The 25,738-nt window shown below is 34.2% G+C and overlaps 1 long non-coding RNA gene across 1 annotated transcript; it reads right to left on the bottom strand.

Annotated features, from left to right (window-relative positions):
* Positions 1 to 16,541: 16,541 nt before the first annotated feature.
* Positions 16,542 to 18,744, bottom strand: LOC118489282. Its single transcript, XR_004886997.1, has 3 exons — positions 18,603 to 18,744; positions 18,032 to 18,098; positions 16,542 to 16,813 (listed from the first exon to the last, which is right to left on the bottom strand). It is a non-coding gene; the product is annotated as an uncharacterized LOC118489282 (long non-coding RNA).
* Between the last annotated feature and the right edge of the window lie 6,994 nt (positions 18,745 to 25,738).

Raw genomic sequence — 25,738 nt, forward strand, 5'->3', positions numbered from 1 at the left:
GCTCCTTGTTACCACTCTCCGGCGTGAGAATCAGTAATTTGCTTGAGAAGCAAAGTGTGTGATAGTAGTAGTTGTGAGGGAGTTGAGAAGCGATACCTCAAACCTGGTTTGAGATGGGTATTTATAGCCGAGGAGTGAAGGAGGGTGGTTGAGTTGACAGACTGACGACGCGCCGCCCTTATGCAGGTGTGTCAGGCTTGTCGGCTGTGGAGGTGAAGCCACGTCCTACTACGGTGTCAGTCTGTTGCTTACGTATGGGCTGACAGGCGACTGTCATTGGTGCCACTTGCTCTGTGATGTCAGTCCCACTTGCCTCGTGGGTAGGATGCGGTGCTGCGCCGCATCGCTGCCTGCGGTAACTACTGTTGTTTCCGCGTTCTCACGCTGGCTAAGATTGCGGGATGCGGTGTCAGGCCGCATCGCCACTTGTGGTGACTGTTGCTGTTGTCCAGATCCCTTGTATTGATGAAAACGTTCACAGGATGCGGTGCGAGGCCGCATCGCTATGCGTACACCCATTTTCATACACCAGCTAAGGAGATATTCATAGGATGCGGTGCCAGGCCGCATCACTTATGCCTATCTTTATTTTCCCATCTTTTGACAGATTGGATTCGACATCTGTGTTCGCGCGTACCCGCACGGACACAAATAAGTTCTTGCTGGTGGGGGTTTTTAATAAGAGTAATGATCACTCGCGGTCATGCTGACGCAAGATATAAGACCATACCCCTTCAGTTAAACTTTACACTATACGACCATAGGTGAGTGGAACCTTGAAGGAAGGTGCTATATGTAGTTTGGCAAGTTTACGTATTTTGTGAAACTTTCCTTTACTGTTTTGGGCCCAACAACTTGCTGAGTCTCGTTTTTTTTTTAACCACAAATTTAGTTAACTAACGGAGCATTAAATTATCATCGTGCCACCAATGGAAACACCTGATTATATCTAGCTTTAGTAGGTAATAAATCTGGAAAAACCCCTGGTTTATTGAATAACATATATTGGTGTTGCCTTATCAAAAAAAAAATGACTTCAAAATCAAATAAGTGCTGCCCATGTAATATTTCAAAAATTGTTAAATAATTAACATCTCTAAAGCTGTTGTTAAACCTTATACATGAAGTTCATCGTTAAAAAAAACTAATACAAACATCTACACGACATGAGTTTTTACACGTTGATACGATTATCTAACTTAATTTTTTTTTATTAAGTGTTCTAAAATCATAAATGTTCAGAAAAAAAAATACAAATATCTATAGAATAGTTACGTTCCAAATATAAAATGTGATTATGTCATAAGCTACACAAGAAGTTTAAGTATGGCATTAAAATATAATTTAAAAAATATAAATTCAACGGGTTAGTACATGAACTCGAAAGGTAGCTGGTTCAACTAGAAACTGATTGAATTTGTTTAATCTAAACCTTAACCTGTGAATACCATATTAGATTTGTGCCGTACTAGAGATTCACATCTAATGCGTGAGTAGTAAAAATATAGTAAATATAAGGCTAGTGTGTATGGGTTAATGGTGAGATTCATGAAATGCCATGAGAGACATGGTGATGGTGGTACACTGCCCCTCCACCTCCTCCATGCGTGGAAATCATGGATATATCCACACTCACCACGATCCATCTTTCCAAACTTTGAGAGTCTTTTGAAGATTTTGATAAATTGATTGATGATAGAGGATGGTGGTGAACCATTAGGCTGTGCGGTATGGTGATGGTCTATCCTTGGAGAATGATCTGTCACGTAAGCGTAACGTAGATCAGGTGTGAGGATTGGGCAAAGAGGATGGAGGTAAGGAAATGAAGGATGGGCCTAAAATATATATGTATTGTATGTATAGGTGTGTGAGAGAAGGGGAGGCCCGTCTCAATCGTCTAATATCCGACGATTTTTACAACGTCGGTGGGGAGAAATTGGGGGGGGGGGGGGGGGACGACGCCGACGAAGCAGGACGGGCTGGGGACGATCCCCACACCCTCCAAGCCTTACCACACTATATAGGTTGGTGATAAAAAAAAATGACAATAGATGATGAAGTGATATGACGATAATATACAGAGTAGTGATGGTGACCAAAAACATCATCATACCTTATACCCTAGAAGAATAAATAAATAATGACCTAACTAAACAATCTCACAAAATGATTGCATTTATTTGAAATCAAAATATCTATGATTAATGACTCCATTAAAATATTATAAGTGGATAATCATACAGTTATGGCCCATATAAGAATCATGCATGCTAAAGTGTTTGATTGAACACTACCATAATAATTGTCCTCAACTTCCAAAGACATTTGAATTTGCTTGTTTCCCAAAGTTAAAAGATTTAAACCAGATAACTAGGGTTGTAAAAGAGTGGAGTAAAGTCCGAGTTTTTCTAGCGATTTATGCTCAAATTTGGCTCATTTAAATTTAAGAGGGTTTAAGTTCGAGCTCGAGTCGGTTAGAACTTTATTTCTAAAGCTCGAACTCAGCTCGTGAGTAGTTTTTAAGCTCAAGCTCAGCTTGGCTCGTTAACTATCAATTATTTATTTGATTACTCTATTTACATATTTATATAAGGTTTCTCATTTCTCGCTTCTATATAAAAGGTTTATGGTTTGCTAGACACCAGTGGCGGACCTAGAAATATTTTCTAATTGTGTCACCATTTTTCAATCTTCATATGTTCCATAATCCTTTTCCCGGGTCGGAACTGAATATTAACCAAAATAACAATAGTAATGTATAGGGATCAATAAATGCGAACAATGGTAAGTATATAAACAATATCTCAATTCAAAATCTTACCATTTCAACACACGAAGATATAATATGTAGTAATATGATAATGCCAACATATGCTACTCTCACTATATAGATTAAATATTTGTAAAATTTGGTACGGGCACACATAGAAACGGAACAGAAAAATATAAAACACATATTGAACTCGGTATACTCGAATAATAGATTTCTCTTAAAACCGAGTTACATACATGTAAAAATTAATTACCAGACACTTGGGTCCTTTAAATATATAAATACTATACTCAAATTAGATATAAAGATGCTTGATTTTATTGTGTAATATTTTATAGTATTCACATATAACAAGCTATTCACTTTCAAAAAAAGGTGAACTTGATAAAATCAACCATAGTGACTCTTCCCAACCCTAAAATAACTACCTAAAATACTCCTATAAATAAAAAAATAATAATAACATATTAGTTTGAAAATCGTGTAACTGGTCTATAATGCATAATATGTATATTTTGGTTTTCTCATTTAATTGATATTTTCTGTTGATACTCTCCGTCTCACAACACTATTTGATTATTTACTTTATGGAATAACCGTTTAAAAAAAGCACATTATAAACGAGGTGTGAGTTAATCGTTTAAAAAAAAATGAATTGCGATAAGTGTAGTGCAAAAGATGTAGAAACAGGCCAAGGCCATATGGGGTCATGTGTTACTTTAAATGGGCCTCGTATCTTTTTATTTTTTCGGTTTTGTAAACCGAAAATTCTTGGAATAAAACTGGTCCAACCAAAAACTGTTGAAATAAAAAGGCCCAAAAAGTAAATTCATTATAAATTTATAATGAACCATGTTGAAATAAAATGGGCCAAAAAGTAAATTCATTATAGATTTATAATGAACCATGAGGTGGTTTCCAAAATCTTAAAATCTACAACTAATTTAATATTCATAACTAATCTATTTTCAGTTTATATTTACAGACTAATACATATCTAGAACTAAAAAACCGAAAAGGCTTAAAAGAACTGGACAGGGTGAGAGGATATGTAGTCAATATAATTTTACGCGTGAGATGAAAACATACAACAACAAATCTGAACTCCTTTTAGTAAAATATAAGATGCATAAACATATATGTCAATAGACCTCATATGTTGTAATGTCACTGAATATAATTAAAAAAGATTTTTAAGATTAGAAAACAAATAACAATATCTATTAAAAATAAACCATTAAAGCTATATTTGCAAAATAATAATTTAATAGCAAAAATATGCTTCAAATTTAAAAGTGTAAAGTATACGGATGGTTCTTGTGGTTACCCAAAATTTTAGATTTGGTCTCTAGCTTTTTAAAAATACACGAATGGTCTCTGTGGTTTGTACTTTGTAACACATTTGATCCCCAACTAACAAATCTAAAGGTTTCTGGAGGTCCAAGTTAGGGATTAAATATGTTACAAAGTGCAAACTACATGGACCATCCATATACTTTTGAGAAAATTTAAAGATTAAATGTATTACAAAGTACAAACCATAGGGACCATGCATGTACTTTTGGAAAGCTAGGGAGCAAATCCAAAATTTTAGTCAACCACAAGGATGATCCATGTAGTTTACTCAATTTAAAAAGTAGAATGATTATGTTTATTACATTGTAAGGAGGTAATTAAGCATATCATTATGTCTTAGTAGTTGATTTGTGGTACCAAATATTTGGACATAAGCATAGTTATTCATGTAATGTCAAAGACCACTGACGGCTTTGATGGTGTGTGGGGAGGACCTACGCACAAAGCCCGTGATTTCGAGGGGCACGCGATTTAAAAAAAATCCGATACATATATGTTATTTTTTTAGATAATAAACACATGCCAATTCCAATATAGGCCCATTTACAAATAATTTTTTATGGTTTAGAATTTAACCCACTTGTCACTAGGTTTGTTGAGCCAAATACTAATTTGATCTTTTTTTAATAATAATAAACATTACAGAAGAACACATTTTTTCAAGCTCGAACGGGGTACGTAAATTCTCAGAGACGCCACTGTGAAAGACAACATCACCAACATCATGGTGGCGGATAAAGGAAATAAGAGAGAGTTGAGAGTTGAAATTTGAATTGTTGATGCTTTATAAAGGAAACAAAATGATATAAACATGTGAGATTAATCATACTGTAAATAAGAGACTCGTGAAGAAAATCAACATCCTAGTGATATCATCTCGTTGAAGAAAGCAAAGAAAATGGTGATGGATGCTATTGCTATGTCGAGATGGTAGGTGATATGGAGAATGCCATTAATCTTCTAGCACAACATGGTGGGTGATTTTCTTTTTAAATACTTTTGTTGTTTGTACCATATGTGTATTAGTTGGTTTATGTTTGTGTTGATTGTACTTAGTACCTATTGTATTGTATTTGGGGTGGGTATTTAAGTGGGGTTTTTATGTGGTTTGGCTTCATTTTGAAGCAAACCCTTCTCTAACCTACCGCCTCCCTCTGCCTCTCTCCTCCCACTGCCGCACCACTGCCTATCCACCATCGTCGCACCTCCATTACCCCACATGCTACTCCGATCAGTATATTTTCCATTCTTCTTCGTTTAAGCTTTAGTGCATACGGTTTATGTGGGTTTGTTTCTCAAGCCACCTTTATACGGTTGGTTTGACTTTGTTTTTCTAATCGTCTTTTTGGTTTGGTTGTTTGATGAAGATGCATGTGGTTTTCTGGATGGTAAAGGGATTATGCGTAACCCTACCGTAATGTTCTTCTGTTTCTTTGTTGTTACTTTGTGGGTCAAGTTGTTGTTTTGTAGTTGGTTTTTGATTTTTGTGAACTAGGTTTTACTTATTTGTTTCTTTGATTGAACTTTTTTTCTTATGTTCACGGCTTTGGTCACTTTATGACTTGGTGTCAATAAAGATGAGACTGAGGTGTTCATCCGAATATGATACTCTTCCTCTACTTCCGGATCCCTCAATTCATCCATTACAGTATCCACTTAATCATAAAAAAGAAAAATTAGGGTTTCGGGAAACTAACCGGCAACGTAGCTTTAATCAGGAGAACAACCGCCACAAACATGACCTCATCGAGCAACGACACGATCAGCAAACATCCTCACCATCACGTAACAATCGAAACCTTAAGAAGTATATTATTGAAACTTGATAAACCTAATTTTCAATTTGGGTTAGTAGAGATGTTAGTGTTCTGAATGAGGAATACAATTAACAACGGACAAAAAGTAGCAGGAACTACATCAAGGAGGGCACTTGATTCCCAATTTTTTTTACAATTTAACTTCTGGTGAACGCTGAATAAAACTGGTGGAATCAGCCTATTTTGACATAATCATGCAAAGTGATTCATGATTGTAATTTAACAAAACCATGATAAATACGTACCACTGCTGGACCTCAAGCTGCATTAATGCCATGGACAACATCACTTTAACCCTGAATATTTGCACACTGATACAACAGAATAACACACACACATACATATACTTTCACGATTAAAAAGAACAAATGATATTGAATAACACTAAAGAAAGTCACCTGATTGAATCGATGCGTCACCGGTAAGAACCATCGTTAGCTTTGACATATTTACGCAGCAGATTAGATAACAATGAAGACCGTGAGCGAAGAAGATTGAAACCATGGGTTCTTCTGAGAGAGATGTCAAGAAGGAAATCCGATGAAGAATTAGGGCGAATTCGGAAACGTAAAAGGGGATGTAAGGTTGAATTAGAATTTAAGGTTTGGAAATGAAAGCTTCATTCAATTCTGGATAATTAATGGCTTTTATTGGCTTTATGCGGTGATGTATGAGCAGGGGTGAAATCCCTAGATTGCCCATACAACATCTTAAAACTTTGTGCAATTTCCTAATATACCCCTCGAAAATGGCTTGTACTTTCTTGTATATTGATGCTTCAAAATTTACACGTATGATAAAATTACAACCTTGTACATCAGATTTGCTTTATATATAGGGAAAGGCTAAATCGAAAACCTACGTTAACTAAAGAAACCCATAAAACTTCATCTCCACAATCCATCTCATGTGATTAATGATGGATATTAAAAAAGTACAAAAAGTTACTTTTTTTAGACAAATGCTATAGTCTGACAAAAAGTGTAAAGTGTGACACTTTTCTCTCTCCCTTCTTATCTGACAAAAAAATATAACAACTACATTGTTACATAAAAATATCGCATAAAAAAAACTATAACAGGTTTTTTACGCGCATTGCAAAATAAAACCTTGAAATTATAAGTTCTAAAATCAATAATCTTCATATAATCTAAAAATTGCTATAAAAAACCATAAAAAATGTAACATGTGATTTAATAAAAATGTGAACTACTGAAAAAAATGTAATACATTCTCTCCCCTCTCTAATATTACGAAAAGTGTGTTACTGTAAGAAAATGTTGCAGGTGTCAGCAAAGATATTGCAACGAAAAAGTGTAACATGTGGCGGCCTGATGTCCATCCGTTCAGTTTTCAGAGTTTTTGTAACTCAAATGTGATTTATCCATATATATATATATATATATATATATATATATATATATATATATATATTGTAAGACCCTTATCACCCATTTAATAATTCATATAACGTATATATGTATCACATTCAAATGCCGTTTTTCAAAACATTTATATAACGACATTTACATAAGTTTCGTAACTTTAAAACCAAAATTTTTCCAAAGTTTTCGAAACATTCTACTTTACTAATGCATACTTAACTTGTAAAGCATTAGTCAATATTTACACAATTTTGACAAAACAACCCCCAACGAGTTTAGTAACAAAATCTTAATGTAGTTGCGGAAGCTTCTTTCTTAGTGCGTGTTCGGTTCTTCTTCAATGCTTGATCTTCATCCGCGAGTTCGCTTTAATTACCTATAACCAAAAACACTTAAAGTTGTTAGTTATGAGAATCATAACATATTTATATGAATTCCCAAGACCTAAACAACAATACAGCAGCAAAAAGCCATCCTGGGGACCTGTCGCGTGCCGCGACCCCTCAGGGTCTTTACCGTCGCGTGACGCGACGAGTACAAATCGACAGCAGGTTTGTTTTCAAACCTGCATTTTTCCAGCCAAACTTGATTTTACGAAAATAACCATAACTTATTCGTTATCGATCCGTTTTACGATCCGTTTTTTCCTACGTGACCGTAATTCTATCTTCTATAATATGAATTCAAAACACAACATCTGGATTCACAAAATTCTTAAATTTATGCTCTCGGCGTTATAATTATTTCCAAATTATTTGACCCGTTCAGAATTATGAACAATAACTTGGTCTTTAACTCCCAAATTTCTATGAGATTAACACCTATAAACATATCAAATTGACGGGATATTATACATACAATTTATGCGCTCATATTTGTATGTGTATGTTTATTCGACCCGTTCAACCTTAATTAATTACATAAATTTAACACAATTTCTGTACTTTTCATTCGCCATCTTTTAGTCATTTTCACACATGAGTTTATGACTTAAATTCGGCGTTACCCTTTCTCGGCTAAAGGCTATAATGTTTATTAATTAAAATCCGGCATCATTTCGACATCTTTAAATGTGCAACCTTTCCGGTTTGCATCAAGACATCATTTGACTCGTTTATCTTATGTTAGCGAAATCCTTCGCTTCATTTCACCAAAGCTTCATTACTTTGGTTGTTTTGACCCGTTTGGTTTCATTAGCGACATCCATCGCTTTATACTACAAAACACCCATCGATTGAGTCAAGTTGACTCATTCGCAGATTATAGTGAAATCCATCACTTTATATATCTCTTCTAACTTGTAGTTAGAAATTAAGTAACCCGTTTGGTTTCATCGACGAACTCTATCGCTTTCACAAAACCAAACACGTATGATTCGGATCACTTTGACCCGTTTAAGCCTTAAAGTGAAATCCACCACTTCCATGTTTTTATTTAACACTATACACTAGTTATTTTAACCGGTTAATACGAACGGAAATCCTCCGTTTTAGTAATAACCAAAACTTCATAACAATAATTCTATCATTCTATACAATAGAACATAACAAAAATAACAAAATTTACGAAGCGTTTAGCCACGTACCTTTAAAGCTTTCCTTTCAAACGACTATCCGTTCCGCCTTGACTACTTGACGAACCACCTAATTTGCCTATAGAATTCCATTCGAATATATCGCTTAGAACTTATGTTTCAATATTCAACATATAACGAGTTTAATTAATCATCTAAGCGATTCTTTCCTATTTCTCAATATTTCAAGATCACTTAGACATTTTGTCGAACATCTTATGGGCGAGATTATTTTACTAACATTATCATGTTCATGGTTAATCACTTAACCATGCTAAATCATTATTTTCATACTCCTATGTCTAGTATGAAATAAACAACACTTAAACTTACATTATAACAATCAAATAACACCAATTATCACTATAATTCAAGTGTTCATCACAAAACCCATATAACCCACATATGATAGTTCATTTATTCAAGTGATTATGATTCAAAATCACTAAATTCTTATCTAGGGATTGTTCCTAGACATGTATTCACCTTAATTTAACCATAACATCAAACTTTCATACAAGAATTTCGTTTATAAGAGATCATGACAATTCAAAACATCACCAAATATCAAAATTAAACATAGCTTGTGATCTACTATCTTGTGTGATCACAATTCTAGCTTGAAGCTAATTTCTAACTTGAATTCTCCTTTGAATTTGAGTGTTATTTGGTGAATTTAGGGTTTTGGAAGGAAGAACCCTTTGGTTCTGTGTTTTGATCGAACAGGGGGAAAAACACACACAAAAGTGTGTAAGCTTATCCTGTTTTTTAATAAAACAACTTTCAAACAAGTCCAACTTAGTCCCTCAAGTTTTAGGATATGTAAAATGGCGAACGTCACTTGTTTCCCATCTTTTTATAACAGGATTTTAACTAGGTTAGTTATTCCTAGTTTTTATCTCATTATTTTATTTTCGATATTTATATAATTATACATGTACTCAAGTATATATAATTTAATATTTTAGGGGTGTTACAAGTCTATCCCCCCTTATAGAGGATTTCGTCCTCGAAATCATACTACGTATTAATTAAGGAAGAGTATAAGCATAGTATCTCTTCCTCAGACTCCCAAGAGGTGTCCGATTCCTTCCGATGTTCCATTTGACTTTTACTTGATTAATTTCTTTATTTCTTAAACGTTTAACCTTTTAATCAAGAATTTCGATAGACTTTACGACATAGTTAAGTTTATCGTCCTTTTTAATGTCGTGGTAGCTTATATAAGCTGTTTCATCAGCTAAGCACTTTCGCAAATACAAAACATGGAAAGTACTGTGTATACTGCTCGATTCTTCTGGCAGTTCAAGTCGGGTAGCTACCTTACGCATACATGCTACGATTTTAAATGGCACAATAAATCTTGGACTTAATTTCTCCAAATCGGATAACCCCTTCCCACAGGGATACTTTGAATGTAACTATATCACCAACATAAAACTTGATTGGTCTTAGTCTTTTAGTCACGTAAGACTTTTATCGATCTTGGGCAATATCACCTAATTCTTTTATTAGTGCTCCTGACTATGTTTTTGTGGGCTAATTCTAGTGGACCCATTTCATCCCAACACCCTGGGGTTTAATATTTTCTGTCGTAAGGTATTTTGTACAAAAACATTCCATTATTGGAATGGTAGTTATTATTATATGAAAATTTCAACTAGTGGTAGATAGACATCCCACCTACCGCCAAACTTGATAATACATGCTCGTAGCATATCTTTGAGCGTTTGAATTGTTCTTTTGCTTTGCCCATAGGCCTGTGAATGATATGTGGTACTAACGAACAACTTAGTACCCATTTGCTTTTGGAAATCGCACCGAAAATTTGAAGTGAATCGTGTATCTCTATCTAATACGATAGATATTGGCACTCCATGGTGAGATATAATTTCATTCATGTATACTTCTGATATCTCCTCAGAAGTGTATGTCCCGCGGATAGGAATAAAATGAGCACTCATGGTTAATCTATCAAGTACTACCCATATGGTATCATATCCACGTGTTGTTCCTGGTAGTTTAGTCAACAGATCTATAGTGATGTGCCCCCATTTCTACATCGGAATGTCTAACGGCTAAAGTTTACCGTAAGGCTTCTGGTGTTCTGCTTTTACTTGTAAACAAGTTAAGCACTATTCTATATATTTAATTATGTCTCGTTTCATTCCGGGCCCCTAATAATTTTGTTTCGAATCTTTGTATATTTTGGTAGCTCCTAGATGAATAGAATGATGAGACTTATGGGCTTCATCTAGAAGAAGAGTTTTAACATTACATGTGCTTAGAACCTAGATTAGATCGAACCGGGTTTTTAATCCATTACTAGTATCCTTCAAGTCTTTGAGTTGACCCATAATTCTTTTACCGTCCCTAACCGATGTCTTTATCTCCTATTTAACTTCTTTTACTCGAAGAAATAATTGAGACTTTTATGGTTAGTGAAAATTATACATTTCACACTATACTGGTAATATTAATACCGGAGCACTGGTCAACTTTTCTTTAGGTATTCGAAGGGCATCTTCTTGTGCACCTCCCATACAAATTTCTCATATTCGCGTTCCAGTTTGGTTAATGGCTTTGAGAATTTAAAGAAATCTTATATAGATCTCCGATAATGACCCGCAAAACCTAGGAAACTCCTAATCTTTGATGGATTCTTCGGAGGTTTCCATTTAGACACAGCTTCTATTTTTTTTTGAACGGATCCACCGACACTCCATCAGCACTGATAACACATCCTAGAAACTGTACCTCACGTAGTCAAAAGGCACATTTCAAAAACTTCGCGTAAAGTCTTTCACGCCTAAGCGTTTCAAGTACTTCACGATGACACTCATGATCCGTTTCATTTTTCGAATACGCTAGAATATCGTCGATGGATACTATCACCGGCTTGTCTAGCATCGGTTTGCAAACGCGGTTCATGAGGTCCATGAAATCCGCAGGTGCTTTGGTTAATCCAAAAGACATTACTAAGAATTCATAATGTCTGTAACACGTATGAAATGCCCTTTTCGGTATACCTTTTTCTTTTACTTTCAACTGATGATAACCCGACCTTAAGTCGATCTTCGAGAACCAACTCGCGCCTTGCTGCGGATCGAACAAGTCGTCGATCCTAGGAAGCGGGTATCAATTCTTTACCGTGAGTTTATTTAACTCCCGGTAAGTAATACACATTCGCATGCTTCCGTCTTTCTCCATTATGAATAATACCGGCGCTCCTCACGGTGAAACGCTCGACCATATAAATCCCTCATCTAGAAGAACTTGCAATGGTAATAACAATTCTTATAATTCTGATGGCTAATCACTAAGGAGCCTTGGCTACCGATGTCGCGCCTGGAAGCTAATTCACTGCCACACTCCACCTCGTTTTCAGGTGGTATCTGTAACACCCCATGTTTTCGAATGTCAGAGTCAAAGTCAAAGTCCAAGTCAACTTTGACTTTCTTTGACTGTAGATAGTCTATTTTATGTTTTAGTTGTATTCTGTGGAGTAAGTGCTGTAATCAGAAAGAATCGAAGTAATCGAATGTTTAATCAATGCGACCGATTTACGACTGTGAATAGTAGGAAGTAACAATGCGATAAAGTTAATCAATCAATAACCAAGTTAATCGACTCATCAATCGAACTCGAGACTGAAATTATGCGAATTCTGGTGTGGTAATACTTACGTGTGTGTGTGTCTTATGTGTTACTTGTGCATGTTTACTTTATGTTTTGTGTGGTATTCAATCGAATCAATCGAAACTCGAATCGAAACTCGAAGTGCAATCAAACTCAATCAAAACCGACATCGAAACGTGACTTATAGATGATTGTATGTAAGATATAGTAGTTGGGACCGAAAGTAATTTGACTAGGAACTCTATCGTATTCGTATCATCGTCCATCGAAACCGAAACATCGAAAATCGTCGCGAAGTACTCAAAAAGTGTTGCTGATCGAACAGGAGGCATCCTGATCGAACAGGCCAGCCGATCGGCTCGCACCTTCCTGGCCGATCGAGCAGCCCATCCGATCGGGGATCCTGGCCGATCGGCTGACACTTTCCTCTTTTGGAGCCTCTAAATAGCCCTGTCATTGTCACCCTTACTATTTTTGGAAAGCTCTGACCGAACCAGCCTTGTTCTTCACCTTTTCTCAGATTTCTCTCAACTCCGGTAAGTTTTCACTCTAATTCTTGTATGTTTTTTATCATTACATGATTCTACACCTTTCTATCTTTCAAAACTTGATTTCTAACCGTGAAATCACCAAGATCTAAGTGTTCTTGGGTGATGTCATCATGGTGTTCTTGAGGAACATCATACTTTGGCCTCATTCAACCATGAATAGCTTAGATCTGATCGATTTCCACATAAACAACTAGGATTTGCAAGAATCTTAACATTTCATGGAAGGATTTCCAACTTTTCTTCAACATTTTACACTCAAAACCTTAAAACCCGATAGAAACGGAGCTCGAACCAACTAACTAATCATTCTAACGGTTAAAAGGTTCAAGATTCGGATACTATCTACGAGGTTCACCGATTTCGGGTTAAACATTAAACTACCGTTCCGAACAGTTCACCGGCCGGACTTGGGTGATTCCTGTCCGAACCGGTGCAACAAGTAAGAACCCACGTTCTACGGTTTAACTCGCTGTCAAAATGCCTAAAAAGCATGACAAATAATCAAACAACCAAGTGTTAGACGAGAGGCCGACCAGGTCAGATTTGCAGGCCGAACGGCTAGGCTGTTCGAACGACAGCCCAGCCGATCGAACATACCAGCCGATCGGCCGGGCCAGCCGATCGGCTAGTACATGGTTCCACACTTTTCAAATTTCATGAAGTATGCTATTGACGAAGTGATGTTCGATCGAATACGTTACTCGATTGGTAAACATTACTCTTCGGATCATGAGATACTATGCTTCAACACATAATCGATTTTGCAACTCGTTCGTAGTATGGAATGCCAGCCGATCGAACAGACTGTTCAATCGAGCGACATTCTGCTGAGAACCACTTCTGAAGTTCCTAACCGATCGGTTAAGCCGGCCGATCGAACAGACCGTTCGATCGATCGACCTGAAAGGTAAGAACACTTCACTGTTCTCAAATACTACAACGAAAACTTCAAAAGTTCAAACCATCATACACAAACACATCAGAGGAAGAAACAATCCACTCGAATGGACCAGCCGATCGAGCCTACCGGCCGATCGAACAGGACTGTTCAAACGGACTTTCAAGCCGGTCGAACAGCCCGTTTGATCGAACCTGCTGTTCGATCGACCAGGCTATTCGATCCATTTACACTTGTTTGCATTTCCGCGTTACTCATCGTCGTGTTATCGAACTATTCAGGCTAACCCTACTCTCAGCGCTCCCTTCAATCCATAATCAACCACTATGAGTATACTCGAACCCTTTTTGCTTTAGCACTTTTGGGTGTTACATACGTTACTTATCAAAATCACAATCGAACACACTACTCAAACTATTTGAACGCTAACCGATTGCATGTATTACGTGACTAAATGTATGCTTGTTGTTATGTTTACACGTGGAATGCTGTCTACCTGCCTTAGCAACGTAGTACTATAGTTTGGACTCAGCACCCGTTCACACGGGGGTTGTTAAGGACAATTACTTGCATGGATTACGGTGGTAATCATGTATTGCGAACTGTCTCGGACAGTCAACCCGCAGTCGTTGGTATCGATAGGCCCATGTCGATAATTAACATGCATCATTTCCCTCTGTGTACGTGCTGGTTATGCGTAAACTATTCGAACTCTATATGTTATTATCAAACTTGTATGCTCACCTTTACATTTTATGTATTGACTTTATTTTAACGTATGAGACAGGTGTTTAGGATATTTGCTTGCTAGGGAAGTGAATCTAGAATAAGTCTCTAGAGGCCCCCAACAAATAGTTGTCTGTCAAGAACAAGCTGCTAGTGCATAGTTGTCTGTAGATCTTGTCAGTCTGGGTCTTTAGGGGCATCGAACAATATTTATGTTTAATTTGAATCTGAGTTGTCGGAACAGGATTAATTGTTTGGATGTTATCTGTAATAACTTGTTATTTATTCGGGATACGTTATAGGACGTATCACTTTAAACTGAATTTGTATTAATAGTTGTTGTGGAAACTTCTGGACAATCTGTTTCGCTCAGTGCCATGCCCCGATGATTCCGCCATCGGTTGGGGTGTGACAGTATCCCCGATAGATTTTTCAGGAAAACATCCTCTACTTTCGTAAGACTAATATGTCTTAATTTTCTAAAGACTCTTTAGTTGAATCATGTATGTAAGCCATATACGCCATACATCCATGTCGACAAGCTTATAAGCTTAAATAAATAAACACTTTAGGGGACTATAACTTTTCTCCCCATAGATAGTAATATGTTTTCCGTTCAGAGAAATTAGTTGTATCTTCTTACGGTTGCATATTAAATTCATGTGATATCGAGCTAGCCTATGCATCTCGATTACCACATTGAAATTCTCCCATTGACATTGGAATTAGATAGACGAAGTAATCTTCATCGTCAATACTCAATTTACAGTTTCAACACATATTGCAAACAATAAAACTTGTATTATTACCTATCTCTACTTATCAAAGCATAGGTAATTTCGTTAACATGACTGTAGGGTGTTGAATAAGTCGATGTAACACAAAAGATTTATTTGCACCCGTAACACTTTAAAATTCATGCTGAAATTGAATTTACAAGAATATACCTGAAACAACATCAGGTTCAGCTTTAGCCTCTGTGGCTATCATGTGGAACGACCTTGCCCTCGATTTCTGGGCATCAGACTTTGTATCAGTTGTTCCTTTAGTTCCAAGCCGCTCTGGACATTTAGACTTCTTATGTCCTGGCTTATAGCATTTACTCTTGTGAATTTTTCCACAAAATTTACGCTGATGTAACCCACTTTTTGTAACTCCTTTCTTGGGAGCTTTATTAGACTTGGATTTCTTTACGGGACTTGGATTCACATCCAACACCCTTCTTTCTTCTCTTTCTTGTAAAATACTGTCTTTTAGTTCAGCCATCATATCGTCCACCACCAGCACGATTGTGGTTTGTAATCTATCGATAAACTGTGATAAACTATTTTCTAAGGCTTTTCCGACTTCCTCGGAAATTTTAGATTTCATCTCTTCAGTCAAACGAGATGTTGATTCATTTCTGGTTACACTGGCCATTTCTTTAACTGGAATGTTTACAATAGTTAATCAATAACTATTTAATTCATTTCCATCTTGTTATATGGAAATTTATATCATACATACTTAATCACAAGTAATGTGTTATTTGTTTTTCGGTTTAGTCAAGTACATATCTTGCCTTACCTTTCTTGCTTAGTGTATTTCCCAGGTTCGAGCGTTTTCATACACTCCTCCCATACACTTTTCTCATATATATATATATATACACACACACACATCATTTAAATCTTTATATCTAGACTCATTTATAAGTAACTCTTACCGGATGTCTTGATCAAGCTTTGAACCGAACACACTTTGTCTTAACGAGGCTCTAATTACCAACTTGTAAGACCCTTATCACCCATTTAATAATTCATATAATGTATATATGTATCACATTCAAATGCCGTTTTCAAAACATTTATATAACGGCATTTACATAAGTTCTATAACTTTAAAACAAAAATCTTTCCAAAGTTTTAGAAACATTCAACTTTACTAATGCATACTTAACTTGTAAAGCATTAGTCAATATTTACACAATTTTGACAAAACAACCCCCACCGAGTTTAGTAACAAAATCTTAATGTAGTTGCGGAAGCTTCTTTCTTAGTGCGTGTTCGGTTCTTCTTCAATGCTTGATCTTCATCTGCGAGTTCGCTTTAATTACCTATAACCAAAAACACTTAAAGTTGTTAGTTCTGAGAATTATAACATATTTATATGAATTCCTAAGACCTAAACAACAATACAGCAGCAAAAAGCCATCCTGGGAACCTGTCGCGTGCCGCGACAGGTGTCGCGTGCTGCGACCCCTCAGGGTCTTTACCGCCGCGTGACGCGACGAGTACAATTCGACAGCAGATTTGTTTTCAAACCTGCATTTTTCCAGCCAAACTTGATTTTACGAAAATAACCATAACTTATTCGTTATCGATCCGTTTTATGATCCGTTTCTTCCTACGTGACCGTAATTCTATCTTCTATAATATGAATTCAAAACACAACATCTGGATTCATAAAATTCTTAAATTTATGCTCTCGGCGTTATAATTATTTCCAAATTATTTGACCCGTTCAGAATTATGAACAATAACTTGGTCTTTAACTCCCAAATTTCTATGAGATTAACACCTATAAACATATCAAATTGTCGGGGTATTATACATACAATTTATGCGCTCATATTTGTATGTGTATGTTTATTCGACCCGTTCAACCTTAATTAATTACATAAATTTAACACAATTTCTGTACTTTTCATTCGCCATCTTTTACTCATTCTCACACCTGAGTTTATGACTTAAATTCGTTACCCTTTCTCGGCTAAAGGCTATAATGTTTATTAATTAAAATCCGGCATCATTTCGACATCTTTAAATGTGCAACCTTTCCGGTTTGCATCAAGACATCATTTGACCCGTTTATCTTATGTTAGCGAAATCCTTCTTCACCAAAGCTTCATTACTTTGGTTGTTTTGACCCGTTTGGTTTCATTAGCGACATCCATCGCTTTATATTACAAAACACTCATCGATTGAGTCAAGTTGACTCATTCGCCTATTATAGTGAAATCCATCACTTTATATATCTCTTCTAACTTGTAGTTAGAATTTTAGTAACCCGTTTGGTTTCATCGATGAACTCTATCGCTTTCACAAAACCAAACACGTATGATTCGGATCACTTTGACCCGTTTAAACCTTAAAGTGGAATCCACCACTTCCATGTTTTTATTTAACACTATACACTAGTTATTTCAACCGGTTAATACAAACGGAAATCCTCCGTTTTAGTAATAACCAAAACTTCATAACAATAATTCTATCATTCTATACAATAGAACATAACAAAAATAACAATTTTTACGAAGCGTTTAGCCACGTACCTTTAAAGCTTTCCTTTCAAACGACTATCCATTCCGCCTTGACTACTTGACAAACCACCCAATTTGCCTATAGAATTCCATTCGAATATATCGCTTAGAACTTATGTTTCAATATTCAACATATAACGAGTCTAATTAATCATCTAAGCGATTCTTTCCTATTTCTCAATATTTCAAGATCACTTAGACATTTTGTCGAACATCTTATGGGCGAGATTATTTTACTAACATTATGATGTTCATGGTTAATCACTTAACCATGCTAAATCATTATTTTCATACTCCTATGTCTAGTATGAAATAAACAACACTTAAACTTACATTATAACAATCAAATAACACCAATTATCACTATAATTCAAGTGTTCATCACAAAACCCATATAACCCACATATGATAGTTCATTTATTCAAGTAATTATGATTCAAAATCACTAAATTCTTATCTAGGGATTGTTCCTAGACATGTATTCACCTTAATTTAACCATAACATCAAACTTTCATACAAGAATTTCGTTTATAAGAGATCATGACAATTCAAAACATCACCAAATATCAAAATTAAACATACCTTGTGATCTACTATCTTGTGTGATCACAATTCTAGCCTGAAGCTAATTTCTAACTTGAATTCTCCTTTGAATTTGAGTGTTATTTGGTGAATGTAGGGTTTTGGAAGGAAGAAGTAGAACCCTTTGGATTCTGTGTTTTGATCGAACAGGGGGAAAAACACACACAAAAGTGTGTTTAAGCTTATCTTGTTTTTTAATAAAACAACTTTCAAACAAGTTCAACTTAGTCCCTTAAGTTTTAGGATATGTAAAATGACGAACATAACTTGTTTCCCATCTTTTTATAACAGGATTTTAACTAGGTTAGTTATTCCTAGTTTTTATCTCATTATTTTATTTTCGATATTTATATAATTATACATGTACTCAAGCATATATAATTTTATATTTTATGGGTGTTACATATATAATTTAATATTTTATGGGTGTTACATATATATATATATGTATATATGTATGTATGTATATATATAGACAAAATCAAGGGAAAACCCTTCCGAGTTGTGAGAACTTAGAGAACTCGGCATTCCCATGCGAGTTTTGCCTCCATTTTTTTCAAACCCTAGATTAAAATGTTACAAAAGACTGCCGTAAAAAAATAATTTTTTTCGAAGTAGTGTTTTTCGGCCCATTACAGCAACTGTAAAAAGCTGATGACATAAGCATGACATCATTTTTTACAGCATTTACGACTACGGTAAATGAAAACAAATACTAGTTTTTTTGGGAGGGGAGGTGTGGGGGAAAGTTGATTTTTTAAGACCTTTTGTAAAAAAAAAATTGAAAAACCTTTACAAGATCGAGTTCTCTAAGTTCTCATAACTCGTATAAGTTTTCATTTTACCTTAACCCTATATAGACAAAAGATCAAATACAAATACCTTTAACATACAAAATGTACGAACTAAAGGTTTTCCTGAAAAAACGCGGTGACATTTTCGTAATTATTTTACTCGTGGAGTAATTATCAAAATTGCTCTTCAAATGATCATGTAGATAATTTTATAAAATGATCTTATAGGGTAATTTTGATCTTGTAGGGTACTTTGATCTTTGTAGGGTAATTTTGTAGAGTATCATAATTACTATGTAAACGATGTTGTAGGATAATTTTGATCTTGTAAGGTACTTTTGTCAATCATAATTACTCTGCAAGATCTTGTATGGTGATTTTGAATTGTATGTTGTTTGATAAACTTGTAAAGTAATTTTGATACACTTGTAGAGTAGTTTTGATAATTACTCTACAAGATCATTTGTAGGGTAATTTTGATAATTACCCTACGAGTAAAATAATAACAAAAATGTCACCATATTTTTTTTTATTTTTTCATGCCTTTCATGCATTTTGTACGTTAAGTGTATTTGTATGCGAACTTAAATCTCTCTCTATGTATAATGCTATTTAATCAGTTTTTAAATATAAATATATTGAAAACATAAAAACTTATCCATATGTTTATGTTGGGATCAAGATCTATACTACTATATAAAACACTTGTGGATGATACAATGGTATTTTACTATCTATTTTAAGACATATCGTATTCATTTGATGCGTAGTGTGCAAGTTTTATATGCAATAGTTTCTAATTTGTCATTTTGTCTCACTTCTCCTAATTAAATGCTATTTACTAAGCTTCTTCTCATTAAGACGTCATTTAACAATAATATGTTGTTCATTTTATTTCTTTACAAGTTCAAAGGTAAGATTTACAAGATTTTTATATATTTTGTAATCATTTTTAAGACATTGATTGGTTATAGAAAAATTAATTTTTTTGTATACATTTGTAATATTTTTAATACATTGCTTAGTTATAGAAAAATTAGAAAGTTAAAACATTTTAATTTGCTAATTGGCACACATGTTTTGGCATCTTTAAGCTTTTTCTTTTATGTTTTTAAAAGTTATTTATGCAACCGGTTAGTTGGCCCGACCTGACTTTTGGTTATGGCTCAAAACCAAACTGAATCACACCTTACCCATATTTAAAATCACTAACTTAAATGTTATGTTTTCTGTCGCATCACGCGGGTTTCTCACTAGTCCTTTTAAATATACTCACACTAGCTAATTTGTCTATGCGATAGATATTTATATAATGTGTTAATCATCAGAGATCCTTGTATGAAGGACGGATTTACGAAAAATAACAAAGGACAATAAGCTAAAGTTAGTTAAAATTCATTAGTCACTAGTTGATTCTCCGCCTGCGCGTTGCGGTAGGGACCCAATGACTGCAAAACGCGTGTCAGCAACGGCAAGCAGATACCGAATATCAAAACATAAATAAAAATGTCGTGAAAAGGATAGTCACTCCATCCTAAAAAAGCGATTTTAAATAACTTAATATATAATAATAGGATCCACACGTCCTACACGTTGGAAATTCGGTTGTTTTTAGTTCAGTTATTACGGTGCCAACACGTTAAAATATGGATGAGCTCGGTACCGGTAACACACCGAAAGTACTGATCCGGAAAATCATCGAAATTAGGTACCGGCACCGAAAATGTTCGGTACAATACGATATGGTATTTGAAGGTAAAAATCAATAAATACAGGTATGGTGCTAAACCGGTGTCGAACCGAAAGTAATGATTCTGAAAACGCCAAAAGGTGGGTACCAAATTGCCAAATTGGTACCGAAAATGATTTGGTATAGTAAATTTGGTACCGATACGATACCGGTTTGATTACAGGATTTGATACGATTTGCTCATCAATAATCTAAATATCCAAGTTAATTTTACATGTTACAATTCATTTATTACAGAAAAAGACAAAAAATAAAGCAAAATAAGTTGTTGTGTATATAAAACCTCATTCAAACGAAATACTGTTTACTTACTGTGTATGAAAAGTAATCTAAACGGTGCAATTACTTGCATTGCTACGTTGCTACAGGATTTGATGAGCTCGGTACCAACCGGTATCGAAAATACCGTTACCGAAATCCCCAAAAGTGGGTACCGGTACCGAATATACCTGGTACGGTACGGCTCGATACGGTCGGTACTGGTACGACACCGGTATTTGAGGGTAAACCGATGAATACCGGTGCCGAACCGGTACCGAAAATATACCCGGTTTAGTAAATTTGATACCCGTACCGGTACCCGATACCTTTTGCTCATTACTTAGTGATGTTACTATTCATTCAATTCTATTTTTATTATTGTTCATTCATTTCTGTTATTAATATATACACCTGGTTTAGTAAATCTGATATCCGTATCGATACTTGATACCATTTGCTCATTACTTAGTGATGTTACTATTCATTCAATTCTATTTTTATTACACTTCATTCATTTCTGTTATTAATATATAGGTAAATGCCACTTTTGTCTCATTGTCTCGTATATTATAGATGATCTAAAGTCTAAAAAATGATCTTTATAAATTTTGTCATTATGACCTAAACATCATAAATTAACCTTCATTATCTTATTATCATCATGTTAACCAGAGTCGTTCCAACCTTTTAGAAAGCTCAAAGCGAAATGAAATTTTGTAGCCCTTTTTCATTTTTTGATTATTATAAACGATACTCCTTTATCCGTATTTGGAACCAACCAAAAATCTCATCCAACTATTACATAGAGTGGTTTTCTTGTATAAGAAATCAAGCAAATCTAAAACAACAAATTTGCACTAATATTAATAATTAGACTATGCGTAGTCGTTGGGGTGAATAATGCCCCACCCTAGGGCGTTTGGCCATGTGGCAGCCCAGTCAGCAATGGAGCATTATTGGACGTTTTTACAAAAGGGGTGTAGTGGGGATGTGGGGATTGTGGGGCATTATGTTTGTAATAAAATAAAATAAAAAAAAACATTTAAAAAATCTTATTAGACATAAAATGGAAGCTCAAATGTGATTGGCCAAGAAATCCCCTCATTTGGCGTGATTTATAACACGCCTCAACAAAAAAATGCCAAACACGCCCATGCGTAGTGGCTAGGGAGCGAGATTGGGCGTGATTAAGCACAAATAACGCCCCTTATGACAACCACTACGAGTAATTTTAGCATATAAATTTTCTTTTAATTGAAGGTCCTGTTTAGGGTGCTAGGCCAAACCTGTGTTACTTATGGTATATGTCTAGCCCTAATGTTAACGTGTGCTTGTTATCATCATGTTAACGTGTGCCACACTGCATGTGACAATAATTTCAAACCTTTTAAAGATATTTTTTCGCTTGTTTCCTCCCAAGTACCCCCTCCACTATATATCACCTTGGACATTTATTTATAGTCTAATCATTTAGTTTGAACTTGACGTAAGTTTCTATGGTCGAGAATTCGCCTCAAAGATCATAAATATGGAAGATTCTAGAAACAAAGAAAATGTTGATTTATAAGATTAGGTATCATACGTGTCCTCCCCATTACCTGTTTGAGTCGGAGGCGTTGTTGTTTGTTTGACCTTTTGCTCATTTGCATCGAAGATTGATTTAATGAAATTTATCTTTAAAAAAAAGTATCATAGGTGTCATGATTGACAAATTAGATTAAAAAAAAAACTATTAAAATGAGTGTATATTTAATATTGTGAATTTTAATAAACTAGAATTACGATCCGCCGCAATGCGGTGGGGATTCTTTAGTTATAACTAAGTCGATTTAGGACGTGTACGTTATGTAGAACCTGTCAAACGTGAAAAAAATAGACGATGTAAAAACGTTCACCAACACACGCACGTTGCGTCGTGTTAACTCGCAAAATTTAGAACGAAACGTAAAAACTCTAAACCAAAGACGCACGTTGCGATGTGTTAAGTCACAAAATTTAGAACGAAGCATAAAGTGAAAAATTTGCGGAAAATGAGAACTATAAAGGACCAAAGTTGAAAGTAAAAAAAGTTGTGAGGATAGATTGCAAAAGATAAAAAGTTTTGTATTAAAAGTAAAAAAAGCAAATACTTTTGGGTTAAAAGTAATTTATGAAATACATTTGGGTGAAAAGTAAAAAAAATCTTTTTTTTTTTTGAAAAAACCCCAAAGACAAGGTTACAACAACAATATGCATATCCATTTTTTCTTTGAAAAAGCCCCAAAGCCAAGATTACAATACATAATTAAAAAAAATCAAAGTGGTTAAATCGCAAAAGATGGAAAATTTCGAATTAGAAGTAAAAAATCAAATTAATTAAAGGTGTTAAATTACTAAAAATTAAAACTTTAAACTTAAATTGTCAAAGATTAAAACTTTAGGGTAAAAAAGGAAACAAAAATTAAAAATTTTAAACTTAAATTGTTAAAGATTAAAACTTTATGGTAAATTGTCAAAAATTAAAACTTTAAGGTTAAAAAGGAAACAAAGATTAGAAGTTTAAACTTAAATTGTCAAACATTAAAACTTTAGGGTTAAAAAGAAAATTTTTCATTATTTTTTTTTTGAAAGACTCACAAAACTAAAGGTATAACCTTTTATGCATATATAAGTCGCTTACTAGGTTATAACCCCGTGTATTACAGGGGGTGAATAAATGAATTTTATATACCAAATAATAAAACATTATCTTTTTAAAAGCCTCCTTTATTGCACGGGTTGAAGAAATGTAATTTTATATATTAAATAATAAAATAAGTTATATCTATAAGAACCATATGTATTGTACGTGTTGAATAAATGTAATATTATATACCAAATAATAAAAAAAAAATTTATCTTTAAAACCAATGTATTACACGGGTTGAATAAATGTAATTTTGTTTACCAAATAATAAAAAAAGTTATATTTTTAAAAACTCCCGTGTATTACATGGGTTGAATAAATAAATTTATATACCAAGTAATAAAAAAAATATATTTAAAAAAACTAACGGATTTTTTTATATTTAAAGTAGGATAAGATTGAATATTAATCTGAACTAACGGATTTTTTTGTATTTAAGGTAGGATAAGATTGAATATTAATATTTATTTATTTAGTTAATATAAAATGAAAAATCATATGATTGAATAGGTGGGAGGTTGTATGATGATAAATCGGTTAACCGTACTGAATGATAAAGATAATAGTGATTGTTGAACAAATTAATTAATCGAATTTAACAGAAACATTTGTGATGTTAGGTGTATTTTTTTTTAATTATTTATCAACTTTAGAATTCCTATGAATTCTTATTAGATTTGATTAAATATTATTGACAATAAAAATTTGTATTATATTAGATTTTAGATTTGATTAAATATTATTAGTAATAAGAATTTGTATTAATTTAGATTAAATATTATTATTATTAGTATTATTAATAATTTTAATCAATTAAATGAGAGAATGACAAGTGTCCAAAAAAAGGTTTCTTTTATTATATAGTATAGATTTATAGGTTAATAGTAAGTTATATTTTTTACAGAAATGGTATAAATGTTACAACTACTTTTAAAGAAACGGCATAAATGTTACAACTATATAAAATATATCTAATATGAAGAAGTCAAGTGAAAAGGATTATTACGAGTTATAGATAATTCTTGATGAATTATTTATTGAGTTTTATAGTTTATTTAGAGATAATTATTAGTTTATAATAATAAGGTTTATGATGTAGCGTGTGAAATGAAGAATTGATTACGTTGATTATGTGTATACCCGTGATGATCTTCCCTAAACCCAAAAGACAAAGAATTTGAAATGGTAAAATGGTTTATTGCAAAACTGATGAATGACCATCCGAATTACATGAACATAAATAAGAACATAAATTTGAAACAGGCCAATAAAAAGCCATGGGTCAAATACAACCCCAAAAACAAAGTACACAAAACATGAAAAAACACAAAATTGCCTGTAATTCCACTAGAATGCGTTTTTTGAGCTGAAACTCAGGCAAGGTCCCTCTGATGCCACGACGTGCTCCTCGTTTCAAGATTCGATTTGACTGGTCGAACGCCTAAAACGGAGACACGTAGCCAAAGTTTTGGTCTTTTTTCATAAATCACCATTGGAAGCTAAATTATGGGCCTCTAGAAATGCCCTGACTTGATCTTCCACACTTGGGTCTGCACCAGTTTATCTAGAAATCTATTTATTTATTTAATAGAGTTTGAGTCGGGTTAGGACTATAATGAGTTTATTTATAATTAGAGGGTTATGGTTATTGTATTGGTGTATTTTT

This window comes from Helianthus annuus, chromosome 17, assembly GCF_002127325.2.
Source record: "Helianthus annuus cultivar XRQ/B chromosome 17, HanXRQr2.0-SUNRISE, whole genome shotgun sequence".
Lineage (NCBI taxonomy): Eukaryota > Viridiplantae > Streptophyta > Magnoliopsida > Asterales > Asteraceae > Helianthus > Helianthus annuus.